This window comes from Protobothrops mucrosquamatus, unplaced genomic scaffold (assembly GCF_001527695.2).
Source record: "Protobothrops mucrosquamatus isolate PMUCROS unplaced genomic scaffold, P.Mucros_1.0 scaffold_306, whole genome shotgun sequence".
Taxonomy (NCBI): Eukaryota; Metazoa; Chordata; class Lepidosauria; order Squamata; family Viperidae; genus Protobothrops; species Protobothrops mucrosquamatus.
Window position 1 is genome coordinate 180294 of NW_015386382.1, and position 17070 is coordinate 197363.

Sequence of the window (17070 nt, forward strand, 5' to 3'; positions counted from 1 at the left end):
TTCACTTGATTAAGGAATATATAGAAAAGAATTTCCATTTCCAATATGTGTAGCCAGATCACTGTAGTATAAACATATGTTCTAGTACATTGGATTTCATTAGAATCCAATGTCTATTGTGCTTCCTGTTATTTGAGAGTCGTGTTTACACCAGCATTGGAAACAAAAATCCAGATGTATGATCACTTATGGCCCTAAATCTTTAGAGAGAACAGAACAGAGATCATTGATCCTCTCAGGCATCTCCAAACTTGAAAGGATATGACTGATGCAGCATCGCTCATAGTGTGCTTACCCATCCCATTATTGTCCTTATGAAATACATTCTGCAAGCTTTTGAGATGCTTCAAAAAAACAAAAATCAAAAACAAAAACAAAAAACAGCAGACCTGAGCAGAGGTAATTGTAGGACAGAAGAAATATTGATGAGAAACGCTGCTTCTGCCATTCCTCTTTCAGCTTTTTAAAAATGATTGTGTCTTTTTAAGTCATTGATATGACTTGCTGAAGGTTAGGAGTCATTTATTTTTAAGTCAAAAAATTAGTCTGATGCCAATGTATTAGAAGTAATTTTGGAGCTGTTGTACATGCTGTGGTGGCACAGTGATTAGAATGCAGTACTGCAGGCTAACTCACGGCTCACCCCAGGAGTTTGATTCTGAATGGCTCAAGGTTGACTCAACCTTCCATCCTTTGAGGTCAGTAAAATGAGAACCCAGATTATCGGGGGCAATGTGCTGACTCTGTAAACCATTTACAGAGGACTGTAAAGCACTATGAAGCGGTATATAAGTCTAAATGCTATTGCTATTGCTATTGCTACGAAGCAGAATCCATTGTGCTTTAGAATTGGCTTGAGGGATATGTTAAACATGGAACTCCAAACCCTTTTCAAAGAGGTTTGACATGGGTACTGGATTCTGATGGAAGTTGGTCTCTGTTTTGGGGAAACAGCTGGACCAGCTAAGATTCTTTTGAGAGAAAACTGTCGCAAAGACACTGTTTTTCGGAACCTTCGTTCTATAATTCCAATTTTGCCTTCATCTGTCTTTTTGTAGATTTGAAAATGGAGTGTATTTTAAGGACCAATCATGTAAGAGCACACAATTGTCATGGGACAGTTCTCTTCCTTGAGGACAATCAGTAAGATTAACACACCCTGCATCACTTGTGTGCATGGACTGCTAAGGATTGAAATTGACATTAATACGGTGAACCCAGTTATAAGTGAGCTAGGATATCAGGCTGGCATATTTTGGCATTACCTTGGCCAAGTGATGTGTCCTAACTCTGACATTTATACATATAGTCCTCAACTTACAATCACTCATTTAGTGACCAAAGTTACAACAGTACTGAAAAAAATGGCTTACAACCAGTCCTTATACTTACAACCATCACAGCATCTCCACGATCATGTGATCAAAGTTGGGTGTTTGGCAAGTAGAATGTATTTTACGATGGTTGCAACAACTCGGGGTCATCTGATTGCCATTTGTGACCAGCCAGCTTCTGACAAGCAAAGTCAATGGGAAAAGCTGGATTTGCTTAATGACTGCATGGTTCTTAGCAACCACAATGATTCACTTAACAACCATGGCAAAAAAGTCATAAAATTGGGCATATTTTAAAAACTCCCTTGCTTACCAGTGAAATTTTGGTTCCAATTGTGTTGTAAGTTGAAGACTATGTGTATCTGACTCAGACTTGTTTTCTGTAGCTAAAATAGTCATACAAGTCAATTCTTCATTTTTTCAATTTCACTTGGAGCAGACATCTTCTTGTGCTGATGTTTATGCAGATATAAGCATGGCAAAGAACTTAGAGCCTAGCAGATGACAATGGAGAAAGTTGTGATGAGGAGAGCAGGTTCAAGACTGAAGTTAGATGATTGTAATTATCTTGGTTCTATCACTTTATGATAAATAGAAAGCATGTTGTAAGATTGTGAAACTTTACCTAAGCAGGACAAAGTATGTTCTAAATCTGTGATTTGATTCAACTTTTTTTATTGCGAGTACAAAGTATGCTTGAAGCAACCTCAGCTTCAAGGGCTGCCTCATCAATTGCAGAGATGAGAAATACACAGTGCTTTCCCCTTGTGTGTACCTAAGGATTTTGAAGTGAAGGTGGCAGACTCTAGGAACTGCGATGTTCCTAGATCATAGTGCTGCTGCTAGATCACAATGAAGATTAAGACGATGAAATGAAGGGCAAGCTCTGGGAAAAAGTTGCACTAATTTCAATAGAAGAGTTAAGCAGATAGCAATTTTAGCGCAAAAGATTATTACTTCCCAAACTAAACTTCTCTAACTTGGTATTCTAGATTTCACCTCCCAACTTGTTTAAATGTATCTTGAACAAGAATTGTCTCAAAGTAAAGGTTTCTCAGATTTAAGATACTAATTGCATTGCATCCAGTAAGTTATGATGGAAATAACCTGAGTTTTCCCTTCAGCTGATTGCAATGAGTAGAGAGCTTGAAGAGAGAAAATATCAGACGGAGAGCAGAAAGTTGTTCACACTGAAGCCCCTTCACATTGAAACTGGGCACCAATGGCCTTTTGAAATTCCCCAACAATGTGTAAGCAGAGAGGTGTGTGAGCACTAACTCTCAATTTCTCCAAAGGAAGATAAATTCTCACAACTGTTTCTTAAGGACTGCTCTCCTTTTTGTGGAAATTTGTCAACAAACAAACAAACAAACAAACAAACAAACAAACAAAGGTCACAGGGAGCAATTTTTTCACAATTTCTTTCTTTGGGATTCAATTGAAGCTGGGGAAACTGTACTTTTTGACTATCTTGTGAAGAAACAAGGACAAGGACATGCTAGTCTCTTATTCAAAGTTCTTCATTTCATTTCATTTCACTTCTGAAAGAATTTAGGAAGCCCTTTCTTCATCAAGCTGAATGAAAACTACTAGGGTTTGGAAAAGAGGCAGGGAGATTTCGTGCTATTTCATCCAAATTCCTGTTTGGATGGAACACTGGATTGTCATCCTTTTTCTTTCCCAGAATTCAAGTACAATATGTGAATTGAAGGGCCAAGCTAGACTCATCACAAATTGCCCTTCTCTGCCCTTCTGGGAATGTGAATTAAAGGAGATTGTGATAGTCAAGTGATTGTCCAGTAGGACTCCAAGGTCCCTCTTACAGTTACTGTTTTTAAGCCAGGTCTCATCTAAGCTGTACTTGTACCTTTTATTTTTCCTGCCTAAATGTAAGACTTTGCTTTTCTCCACATTGAAACTCATTTTGGTGGATAGGGCCCATTGTTCAAGTTTGTCAAGATCTTTTTGGATCCTGAGTTTGTCTTCTGAGGTGTTGGCTACTCCTGCCAGTTTGGTGTCATCTGCAAATTTGATGAGTTGCCCTTCAATTCCCTCATCTAAGTCATTTATGAAGATATTGAAGAGTACTGGGCCTAAGATGAAACCTTGTGGTACCCCACTGCTTACTTCTCTCCATGTGGATGTAGTGCCATTGAGGACTACTTGTTGAATACAGTTTGCCAGCCAGCTACAGATCCATGTGGTGATGATGTTGTCTATTCTACCTTTTTCTAGCTTACCAAGGAGTAGGTTGTGGTCTACTTTATCAAATGCCTTACTGAAGTCTAAGTATACTACGTCCACAGCATTTCGCTGGTCTACTAGTTTAGTCACTTTATCAAAGAATGAAATAAGATTGGTTTGGCATGATCTGTTTTTAACAAACCCATGCTGGCTGCTAGTTATAACTTTGTTTGCTTCTAGTTGTTCGCAGATCTGTTTTTTGATTATCTTTTCTAGGATCTTCCCAGATATTGATGTTAAACTGATTGGTCCGTAGTTTCCTGGTCTGTTTTTTTCCTTTTCTTGAAGATGGGAACCACATCAGCCCTTTTCCAATCTTCACATACTTCAGGATTTATGAAATAAATAACATCTGCTAGCTCCTTCTGAAATCTAGGATGTAATCTGTCAGGTCCCAGTGATTTATATTCGTCAAGGTCGGATAGGTGTTCTCTTACCATTTTCTCCAGAAAATCCAGAACTCTTTTTATTGATGATGGCGGAGCTTTTGTGTAAAAAATGCAACTGAATTGAAAATGTATGTCATATTATTCTTATGATTCTTATGACTTTGTTTACTTTTCTAATTTTGTGTGTAATGATAGAAATGGCTTTTTCTTGCTGGGCAGGGGTGGAATTTATTGGTCACTGGATGAATATTTGTGAGATGCCTCTATGCTTCCCGGGACAATGCTACTACAGACCCCTTCCCTCCCAACCCCCATTTTCTGTTTGAAGGTGGCAGATTTTTAATGCAATGCAGTATTAAAAATGGAATGTAAGGGTATTTAATACAGTTTTGGGGAACAAGTTGGATATATATGGAGTAACAGCTCTAATTTTCTCTTTCTGCTTTGGAATCCTATCTTATTTCCTGTTCTGGAAAAAAAATCAGGCAAGCCCTAGAAAGTTGCTGGCGTGTGATTTCAGGTATTTTGCATATGCAGTTGTGATCAGATATAATGTGATAGAAATGAGCACTTTACACGTTTAGAAGATTTGAGATTAAAAAACAAAGAAATGTTTGAGCTTTAAAAACACTTATAGCACATCTTAATTTAGTATATTGAACTTTATGTTTCGAATGAAAATGACATATTCAGTACTATTAATCTGCTTTTAGTGTAAAATAAGTGATTGAAATGTACTATTTCAATACCTTGAAATTATATCCTGGACGTTATTAAAGTGACCCAGATAGAGACTTTCACAGCACTCACTGAAATGTTGTGCACAATACTGTTTTTGTCTCAGATCTTGGAAAGGTGTAGGCAGATGGAGATAAATCTAGTGCAGGCTATTTCTCTGGTTACCCACCTTTGTTCCATGGCAAATGAAAGTTTTAGATATAGAGGGTTCATTATTACAGAATTTTAATTGCCTTAATCTGGCAAAACTCCTCATCAGATAAGAACTTATACTTTTTTTCAATCTTCTTTTAAGGCATGATGGTTGTGCTAATGAGTGTTGTGCTGTGTGTGTGGCAAAGACTAGAGGAGGAATAACATTATTGTGGAGGTTGATAATTCTGGAAGCAGTATTACTTGCAAATACAGGTAGGCCTCAGTTAATGACCTTAACTGGACCAGCAATTCTTTTGCTAAGCAACGTGGTCATAAAATAGAAAATCGTATGACAGTCTCACCTTATGCTGGCAGTTCTGGTAGTGAACATTAAATGAATCACACATGGTCATTAATCATGATGTCACATGACTGTGACTTGCAACTCTCTGCCGCCTTCCCCTTTGGCTTTGCTTGTTGGAAGCCGGCAGTGAAGGTCGCAAATGGTGATCCCGTGACTGCAGGACACTGCTATGGCCACCACTTTTGAGAATTGGTCGTAAGCTTCTTCATTCGGCACTGCTGTAACTTCGAACAGTCACTGGACAAGTGGTCACTAAGCAAGGCCTACCTGTAAGCTTTTGGAGCTAAAGTGAAGTAACTGGGAAGTGTTAGGGGTCTGTGAAAGAGAAAGAGGGAAGAAACTCTTAAGAAGAGTTTGCATTGACTGAAAGAGATGATCTGACAAATCTTAATCCGTTAGAGCATAGGTCCCCAACCTTTTGGGCACCAGGGACCGGTTCCGTGGAGAAAGGTTTTTCCGCGGACTGAAGAGTGCGTGGTTTTGTGTGCTGCCTGCAACCCACGGATGGGGCTTTGCTTGTTTGTGTGGACCAGTTGTTGGCATGCTGCAGCCTGGTACCGGTCCACGGACTGGGGGTTGGGGATCCCTGCATTAAAGCCACATGAAGCCTTTCCAACATGGCAGCAGTCTCTGACTATATAAGTGACCTAACGCTGAGAGGAATAACAGTGTATGCTGTGTGTATTATTTATAAATAATATAATAAATATAATAAATACAATATAATGTAATATAATTAATACAACATGTAGCTATATCTATAAATATATTTTATATAAATATATTTTATTATATAAATCATATATAATGTTATATAAATGTAGTGTTGGCTAACAAGGCCTTAATCAGATCGTGCCTCCTGGCCTGCCGTATGCCTCCCAGCCACCTCCTGCTCGGTGGGGCTTTTGATTCCTTTCAATGCGATTATTTCACATACTCTAATCCAGAATCATTGACATGAATACAAAAGGCTAGTGACATCTAATAGATGCCTCTTAGCTTTGCCTCCCTCTTGTTCCTTGCCTTTCCCCCCTTTCCTCTTCTTCCTTCCCCCCCCCCCCCACCTGACAAAAGCTTACAGACACTTGGGCTCTGTCTCTCGGAGCAGCATGGGGGGCTGTTCATGAAATATAAAGGAGGAAAAAGGACTGACGTACGGCTGATAAGCAAGGGAGCAAAAGACCATAGATTAAAAGTAAATGCCACTAAATCCTGTCCTGGATCCTCACTTGTTTCTTCAGTGTTTTGTTTAACTCTTCCACTGCTGAAAGAAAAGACAGACTATACCAAGGAGACTCTCTCTCTCTCTCTCTCTCTCTCTCTCTCTCTCTCTCTCTCTCTCTCTCTCTCTGTGCGTTTGTGTGTGGTTGAAGAAATAAAGATTATTTGTCCCCACCCCCTTCTCCAATGACCTGATATTGTGGTTTGACTGACAGAAATCCAAGCAGCCTTGAGTTGCTGCAAAAGGACTCCAGGCAGCTTGTAAATCAACAGCCTGCTTGGATATTCTAATGTAATACATTATACAACGAAAGAGATTAAATGCTTCCCACTCCACCGCAAACAGTTTCTGAAGTGTGGTTAAGATTTATATAAAGCATATATGTATTTATGTTTGTATAAATGTTGTACGCACATGTACACCAAATGTTATATATTAAAATGTATAGGTTATTGCAGAGTCCATTTGGCCTAGTGGTTAAAGCACCAGGCTAAAAAGCAGAACACATGAGGCATAAAAGCAGGGCTGGGTGATTTTGGGCCACTCAGTCTCTCCCCACCCTGCTGAGAGTCAACTTCAGTCTGGGTCTCTGTGGTCTTAGTGTAACATTTTAATCAGTGCACCTCATTTCACCTGACTGTTGATGAAGCAGCAGCAGCATTTTCAATTATTAGCCCACTGAAGCCCTTGGAGGCCATAGTTCCTTCCAGTATATTTCTAACTGGGTTTGGATTTGGCCCTGCCTTTCATCCTCATCTATTTAACCAGTTTACAACCTTTCATGTTCATAGATAGCAATAGAAGCTCCTGAGTGCTATACCCGTAACTGTAAAACCGGTGTCAGTTGCACAAATTGTCTGTCTCAGATGTCAAGATATGTGGGGGAAAGCAGTTCACATGGACATCACAGATGAAGGGGAATACCCAGTGCATAGCTTGTCATACAAAATGATCAAATGGATTTTTTTTAGTTCAAAGCTCTAAGACTAATTTGTTAAAATACAGTCCTAGCCATCATTTCAATAACTTGTCTACATGTTTCTGTTTACTGGGCCATTGATTCAACAAACAAAGATACAGTGGAATTAAGTTTACACTGAGGTGAGATACGTGAGAATTCTGTTTAATAATTTGCTCTTGAGCCTTTCAGAGTCTTTAGAAACCCTTGGTAGATCTCCCCTACCAGTGGGCCAAGATTGTAATTCATCTGAGGGCACCATTTTATTAAAAGCTATTTGGAATAATCTCTTGCAGTGGCTTCATACGGGTTTTAAATAGAATCTGGAAAATTACCCAACATCACAATTTTCCATATATCAAAATTCCGCATTGCTTTGAATCTGGGTAAAAAGGAAACTTAGTTTCTAAAACTGGATGTTTTAAATAATCTAGGATGAAATGAGCAATTTTTGAAGGACTGGGATTCTGTTGTGGAAACTCACACATGGCTAGGGCATTCTCCCTTCCAGTCTATCAAAATCTTGGAAAACAGCCAGATTTTAGCAACCTGGAAGATTCATGTCACTGCACTCAAAATGTGTAGGATTTTGGTATTTCCAATTCTTTCACAATTTCAGTCACTTTTAAAATGGCTTTAAAAAAAATAATTTAAATTTTCATTTAATTTGTGAGGCTGGGATTGTTCTTTTTTGGAAGCAATGAATATGAGGTGCCTGAGCATGCAGCATTATAAAGATCTGCTCTAAAAATGCATTTCACAGTTTAAAAAAAGAAAAAGAAAAGTGACAGGCTTAAAATGATTAACAGGACAGGTTTCCTTGGATTATAGCCATAAATCTCAGGATAGTCTCTACCCTGGCCATTTCCCTGGCCATTTTGAAAAACTCTTCAGATATTGCCACAATTTGATTTTCTTCTTGATTGAAGAGGAAGAATTCCCTATTCCCCCCCCCCCCAACACTTTAGAATGCATTCTTCAATGTCAGGAGCTGTTGTTTAAAAAGTTATTAACGTATTTGTTAATAAGGTAGCACAACCTGCCAAATCATGATATCAGGATTTTCTCCTTCCCCCTTTGAAGTTTGCATCAGACCTCATTTGGAAACCTAATGATTTTGAAATAGCACCTGCATTCAAACTGAAATTGCCTTTCAGTTTCAAAAAAGACACACTCCTGAGGCAAGCACTAGCTTTCTCTGTGATCTCTATGAAATTAACCTTTTAGTTTGATTTTTTGGCATTGGTTTCCTAGCATATCCATTGGCTGATGTCCCAGATGTTAAGTCTTTCTAAGTGGATGTTGAAGAACATTTTACCTGGCTCAACTTTAATAGAAGAATGACAAGAACAAGCAATATTTAATCACTGCATATAGTTCTTTCCAAGAGGTGGATTACTGTAATGCATTTCAGTGTTAACAGGGATTTGTCTTTTGTACCCGTGTTTTCATAGTCTAAATATCTTTAGTTGTTTAAGACCTATACTGGGGCTTAAGAACATGTTCAGAGAAATGCGAACACTTGTGGCTCAGTCTGTTGATCTGGAAGGCCTAATGAATTTTATGTCAAATTATCCTTCAACTTTTGTTTTACAAATAGCTTTAACATGATCTTTCTTAGCTGTGATTGTGTTCATTTTATTTAATAGAGGGGACATCTCTGATTTTTCTATATGCTAGAAATCTGTTGGCAATACATTTTAAATGTTTATTGTATTTCATTTCTTCAAATATATAGCCCCAAGATACTTGGAGTCAAATTTCTTAAGCTTTTGTAGACCTCTTTATATACTGTTCCCCAATTGTTTCCATCCCATCTAGGTGGGATCTCACCATCCAAATGAAGCAAATTGAAGGATATAAAGGTCATGATCTCTGACCTCTGTTTATGACATGCTCTTTCAATATAACCTCTAGAATGAGAAGCCTAGAGTTCTTCTAATGTGTAAGTCTATAGATGTTGCTTGTTTATCAATGAAGTTGCATAGGTTGGATGGCTGGAATGAATGGATGAAACGAATGAATGACCCTGTGTATTCTGTGGTCCCTCAATTAATGGAGCATTATTATCACTGTGTTCGTGTGCATGTTTCCATAGTGTGTGTGCGGAGAGAGCGCGGGAGATTTGTCCATTCCCCCCCCCCCCACATACTAGCCAGTTCTCAGGCTTGAGATGGGATTGATAAATAGGTAGGTCCCTTTTGCCTTTGGTTCTTTGCTCATTTGCAGTCTTTTTCAGCCCCAAATCAGCATGTCAAATCCCACTGTTTTGCCTTGATCACATGATGATGGCTTTATCTTGCCCCCAGCTGAAAACTGGAAGAGTTTTGAGTCCATCTATGAGTTCTGAAAAAAGAACTACTTTTCCTGCTTTACCCATTACAGTACCAAAGCCAAATTCATTAACTAGCCATAAGCCGGTCAACATCTTCAAATATTATTATTTTGTTAACTACCAATTTCTTCAAACAGCATATCGTTATCCATGCAAGATGTTAATTCAATGTGTGTTGAGTTGTGCTGTGGGTCCATAATGGTGGAAGGCTCTCAAACAGAAATTATATAATATGTATATTCAGCAATAAGGAGAACTATTATGGAAAAGTCAAGTAACACATTTCTTTTAGACGATTGTGCTTGGATTTTTGGAGAATTATTATTTTGTCTAAACAGAGAGTGCTAAAAGTGTGCCCTGAAAGGCTGAAACCTGAGAGATTGAAACCATAATTCTAAAGTACTTTTTTGTGGGTGTTATCCATCAGGATCTATTTATTTTTCTAAATAGAAACATGCCTTTTGATAGAATCTGTTTGAAGAAATCAAAATGTGTTAAGCTAACAGTTGAATCCTGATGCAGCCAGCCTTAGGTGTAAACTGTACAATCTCAGTTGAGTGTCTATAGGTCAGTCAGTATGAGTAGAGCTTTCAAAGTTTTCCAAATTCTATGGACAAGCCTATCAATATAGTTTTTAGATAAAGAGAGGTGTTGTTCGTACATTGCAGTTTTAATTGAGGCAAACTCTGCCCTTTTCACTTTTACCATGTGAAAAGATTCAGGAAACATTATTCCAGCCATTCTTCTGCCAACAGAAAAGCACAATCAATTTACTTAAGTTCAGTGGCCAAAATGAAAGGCCACAAGCACTGCCTCCGTCTCCTCCACAATCTTCAGAGGAAATAGGAAACCTCAAATTGGCTGGAAGGTCCTTAATGCATTTTCAGTAAAATGACTCTCTGGCCAAGCAGTATCACCTTCTCATTCCCACTCAGAGGTAGGTGACCTGTTAGGCTCAGTGAGTTCATCTGATTTTGAATCCATGACATTGATACTGATATGTTAGCTGCTGAAGAGGGGTAGCATGTTTGCAAAATGGCTGCCTCGAAGGGCGTGGGCAGTTACAAAGCACTTATTTACCAGAAGGAAAATTGAGAGCATTGCGTTGCTTGACACTTGTTTTATTTCTCTGAGATGTTTCCTGTTCTTCCAGGTTAACATTGCCTTCTTTCCTGACTTGGTACGTACACAATCAGAACACAGTGCTGGTTTCTAGCCACTCAATATACCTGCTTTGGAAATCTTAGTTTCCTCTAGAGTTTGATGAGTATAAAGTTGCCCAGCTTATCTGTGTATCTTAGTTGTTGAGTTGGGACTGCATTATTGCAATGCTTTGGATGAGGGTCTTTCTTTGAAGATAATTTGAAATGGCAACTGAGGCAAAATGGGATACCAGACTGGAAGTTGGGAGAAATTTGCCATTGCAGAATGATACCCATCTTGAATTGCTGCACTGGCTACCAGTTAACTTCAAGGTTCAGATCTAAGTGCCACTTATCTGCTGAGAAGACAGTGCCACTGAGATAATACCAGGGATAATGCCTTGCTTGCAAGGATCTTTGCATGTCCAGTGTGAACCTCAAGGAAGACCTCTAAGGATTCTGTCCCTACCTGAAACAAAGGAGGTTGGAAGGCAGGCCTTCTTAATAGTGATGACTGGGGAGAAGACATCCCTCCCTTGGTTCCTACTATGTGGGGTTCCATGGATTTTCATGCTCTTTCCTCTCCATTTTAATATCTACAGTACGTGAGACCGCTGGGTGAGTTCATCCATCACTATTGGGTGAGGTAGCGTTAGTATGCTAATGATACCTGATTATATATCTCCACCCATGGAAAATTAAGCAATGTTATAAACATCTTGTCCCAGTGTCTGGAGGTTGTGAAGGTCTGGATGAGAAACAATGGCTTCAGTTTAACCTTGACAAGACTGAATGGCTTTAGATTTTGGGGCCCATTGGTTCTGAGACTATGCTATTCTTGGTGCTGTGTGGGATTGCACTTGCCCAAAAATCCCTACTGCACAATCTGGAAATCCTCTTAGATTCATGATTCTTGCTCCATGAGCAGATGGCAGTCATGGCTAGGAGGGCCTTTGCACAGCTTCAGCTTATGCACCAGTTATTCCTGTTTCTGGATGGGTAGCCACTGTGTACAGTCACTTAAGTCTTAGTCACCTCCAGATTGGACTACTGCAATGCACTCTTATAAGTTAAGGAATGACCTTAAGACATTATTTTGCCAGTACATGGAGCATAAAATCTGTATTATTAATTTTTTATTTATTGGATGGATTATTGTATTGTTTGAAATACTTTGTTCTTTGTTCAAGAGTTTGTTCTTGTATGCTGCCCAGAGTTGGTCAGATTAGGACAGTTTGTAGTACTACTTGTTAAGACCACACTTTGAATATTGCATCCAGTTTTGGTCATCATGATATAAAAAAGATGTTGAGACTTTAGAAAGAGTTAAGAGAAGAGCAACAAAGATGATTAGGGGAGTGGAGGCTAAAACATGTGAAGAATGGTTGCAAGAATTGTGTATGTCTAGCTTAATGAAAAGAAGGACCAGGTGTGACATGATAGCAGTGTTTAATATCTAAGGGGCTGCCATAACATATTCTCCAAAGGACATGAAGGCAGAACAAGAAGCAATGGATGGAAACTAATCAAAGAGAGAAGCAACCTAGAACTGAGGAGAAATTTCCTGACAGTTAGAACAATTAATCAGTGGAACGACTTGCTTCCAGAAGTTCTGGATGCTCCAACACTGAAAGTTATTAAGAAGAGATTGGAGAACCATTTGTCTGAAATTGTATAGGATTTCCTGCCTCAGCAGGGCTTTGGACTAGAAGACCTCCAAGGTCCCTTCCAAGTTTGTTATTCTTTAAATGTTATAAAGAAAAAGAACCTTTGTCTGCTTGCTTCACTGGTAGCAATAGAAAAGTCTGGCCATAAGGTTTTGGACAAGGCCTTTGCAGTCTAATGGAAATTTATAAGGGGAAACTCTGCATCCTCCCTGCCCTCCCCCCAGCATGCCCAAATTCACTTTATCTTAAATTATAGTAACTTATTCCCAGAGAAAGAATGTAGTAAGGAGTAAAAGACAAAATAACTGTGCATTGCCTTCAGCTCTCAAGTTGAGGGAAAAATATCCCTGGCTAACTGTAGTTATTTTCATCTCAAGCATCCCCCCAAAAAATAAATCACAAAAGCAAAAGTCTGTACCAAAATATACAGTGCATACGTGACTGGTTGGCCATTCAGATATTTGTGAACACAGACAGAAATCCAGATGCAATACACGCTCACACACCCACATAGAACAAAATCCTAGTTCTGAAATGCTGTGTCAGTGAGACTTTTAAGATTATTTCGGTTCACATAATTCCCAAGTACTATTTCTAAAACCCAGGCATTTAAGATTCACAGTTCTACAAAGATAAACATTGGAAAGATCATTTGTATTTGATCCAATTAGCCTTTAAATATTATGCAGCTGGATTCCCCCTTCCTCTTCCGTTTTATAGAGAAATAAATTCTCCTGATTTCAATTAGATTTCCTCCCTGGTAAGGATATGTATGATTGCAGTCTTAATTATGTTTCACTGGGATATTTTCTACTGTTATCATTTTTAAACTCGCATAGGCAATATATTAAACATTTTCTTCCTCTCCCCTTTCAGTATTGTTCCAGAGAATTTAAGCAACTCTTCCCATCTCCTGATAGGAGCACAGTTATAGGTCATTGTTTTGTCAAGTGCCAGCCAAAAAGCCATTGTTTTCCAGAATGAGAAGTTTCCCCTGGTTCTCTGCTACTTGTCCTCCAGGGAGGTGTTATTTGCATGTCCTGCTGCCTTCTTTTATCAAGGGGTTAATGAATGGTCCTTTGCTCCAGGCAATCCCATCATGTGCCTGGTTGACTCTGAAAGCTAGGCTTGCTGGAGCCTAGGGGCATCTTTTCCCAGCCATCTCTGAGATGGCCACCTGGGCAGATGAGATCCAGCACAGCTTGTCCTGAGGACACAAAATCTAATCGGTTGCTGCCGCTTCTTGTCCAAAGGACTTGCCTGGTGAAAGGTAGGAACTGTATGGGGAGTTAATCAAATCTGGGAGCCATCTTACTAGCTTCAGGAAATGGTATACCTCCACAAAGGGGGGGGGAAATGTTTCCCTCCCCTCTTTTGTATTCAAGAGAAGGTGTCATTCATGAGGCCATTGTGCTGAACTAATCAGGTTAATTGTGGAGTCCTGAATAGTCCTCATTTAGCTGATCTCTCTTTCCTGTTACAGACAGATAGAGTAGTGAGAGATTGCATGTATTTTGCATTTTTGTATAGCTTGCTGACTCAAGAATAGAGAACTTAATTTGATTAATATGCAAACTTTGATGTATGCATAGGCAATATAATATTTTACGTGATACAGAACTGGCCTCACTGGATTGTGGAACCAATATTAGATGATAAAATATGTTCATATTATGATTTTATAGAAAGATGCACAGATTATTTGTACATATTATCAGCAGTAATTATTATTTGGAACATATTTAGATCTAGTGGGTTACATCAGATTATAAATATGTAATCAGAAGCTGCCCTTTGGCTTGAAAGCTTTTATAACTCTCAACAAACTCATATTCTAATTTGCAGTGATGAGGGCTACATACAATAAAGGGTTTTTGTTGTGTTGTTAGTTTTGCAAATATTCTTAACTCTGCAATTTCAGTTTCTTGATTATACTATAGGTTGATATTTCTATCACCATAGGCTTGGAAATCATGATACTGCCTTTTATATGTGGATTATAATAAATGGGGGGGGATTATGTCCTTGCTTAGGTAGACCTATAAACTACATTCATACATCTTACCAAGCCAAAGTATTATGTAATTGAGATGGTTAGTAAAATTTACAAATAATCAAATCAATCAACCAACCAACCAACCAACCAATCAATCAATCAATCATATATTTGAATATTTTTGGCGTGGTGTGCCATGTAAATTCAGCCATTTGTGAAATAGGGTTTAATATTTAGCAAATTATACAAATCCAGTCCTTCAACAAACTGGCTAAAGCAAGAAATGATTTAGGTGTCCATTCAGAGCGCAGGGCACATTGGATTAATATCTCCCAAAACCATTTATGTGAAATGTTACAAAATGTTGCAAAAAGGGAAGCTTATGGGCCTTTCCTACACAAATTCAATAACTGCTAATTAACATAAATGTGAAGCTGCTTTATCCCCAGTGGACATCAGCTCCAAGGATCAGGGTGAATGCTTCCCCATTTGGAAAATGAAAAGAAAAAGAGGGAATGAAATGCTCAGGACTGTCAAAAAAGCACAATTTCTGAATATAGTAATTAGAGTGTGAGGGACAGACCTAGGGAAATAAACTCTGCACATGCTCAGAGACATTCCTTGTGTGTCTTTGAATGCTGTCCTTTGTGTGGGAAACCTGGGTTCAGATTTCCACTCTCCTTGGATGTTTGGGGGAAGATTAAATCACCACCTCTTGCCCAAACTCTCCATGCATCTTTGTTGGGAGGCAAATGTCATTTTTGATGGTCCTCTACGAATGATTGGGAGATAAAGAGGAAATTCGGTCCACCCTTTTGCTCAGTTTAGAAATAGGAGGCAAACTCAAGGTCACTAATAGCTAGATATGTGAGACACGATCTTAAACTGAGGACTTTAAGTAATGGGGACTTTATTTTAGTTCCCATATGATGACACTCTGTTTTTCCCTCTGTTTGAATTTTATATTATGGTCATTTAAAAACTCAAACAGATACACATAAGCATTCTCTGTCTCCTTCCTCTTTCTCTTCTTCCTTCTCCCTTGCACAACCCACATTTATAGTTATCTTTCCAGTTTCAACTCAAGGCTGAAGAAGGTATTCCTTAGTCCTTCACACCCTGCAGGCTCAAATAGTTCCCTGAAGATCCTTGTTCAACTTAAGGACAGCAAACCCGGAGCCCTGGCCATCATTGATCTCCTACTAGCTGCAGCCTCTTTTTTTCAGAGATTTTGCTTGGCATTCACTACATCCATTAGATGAGTTCTAAAAAGAAGTAAGAAAACAAAACATACCCAACCTTCAAATATTGAGAAAGCTAATGGGGACCCCCCTCTAATTTTGTCTATTATTTTAAACATCCCTTTCTCACCACCTTATACCTTCTCCCTTTGGAAGATTCAGGGGGAGAAACCGAACTGTATATCCCCAGACAAATTCCCCCTGATTATCTCTGAATGCATACAGCAGTAAGATTCACTTAATTTTATTTAAAGTACTCATTCATAGGAAGACTAGTTGAATAAAAAACAAATACATTCTTCTAATGCTTGTTGAGGGAGGATGCTTTACATACAAAGCCTAAAACTCAGGTCTAGAATAGAATAGAATAGAATAGAATAGAATAGAATAGAATAGAAGCTGGAAGGAACCTTGGAGGTCTTCTAGTCCAGTCCCCTGCTCAAGCAGGAGGGCCTATATCTCAGACAAGTGACTGTCTAGCCTCTTCTTAAAAATCTCCAGTGATGGAGCGCCCATGATTTCTGGAGGCAAGCTGTTCCACTGGTTAATTGTCCTCATTGTCAGGAAGTTTCTCCTTAATTCCAGGTTGCTTTTCTCTTTGTTCAGTTTCCAACCATTGATTCTTGTCATCAACTAAAACCCCAAATAAGCAATGTTTGGTTTACCACACTTCAGAGTACAAAGCCAATAATAGTTGTCAGTCTAATGAATGTACATTGTTAATGAATGAAGGCAAATATACACGTCCTAGGATTATGTTGAGGGGTCCAATCTGGGTTGGTCACTGGGACTGGACGTTTTGTCTTCTGAGCTTTTGGACTCATGCTGGGGGCCATCTTTAGGGAACTTCTTTTTAGCCCTCTAGAAGTGCCTTGATGATGGGCTCCACCAAGAGTCCGCAAGCTCTGGTCCCAGTGACTGACCCAGATTGTACATTGTTAATGCTGCCACTGCCAGACTCTACTTCAAGACCAAGACTATCTCAACTTTGTTGTTATGATAAAGCTATTCTTTTAAACCCTGCCATCCCCACCCCCTGCTTCGCTGGCACTGTAGATACTATACTTGTATTGAAACATGTCGTATGAATGCAGATCTCCTCCAATGTGCAGAGGAGAGATGTGTAGGTAAGCAGCTGAAATGGGATAATACCAGTGGTGGGATTCAGCCAGTTCGCACCACTTTGGCAGAACCGGTAGCTAATTTTTTGTTGCCCAGGCCCAGAATGGACTTCTGGAAGCAGCATCCATACAGAGAACTGGTTGTTCACATATTTGAATCCCACCACTGGATAATACTGTAAGA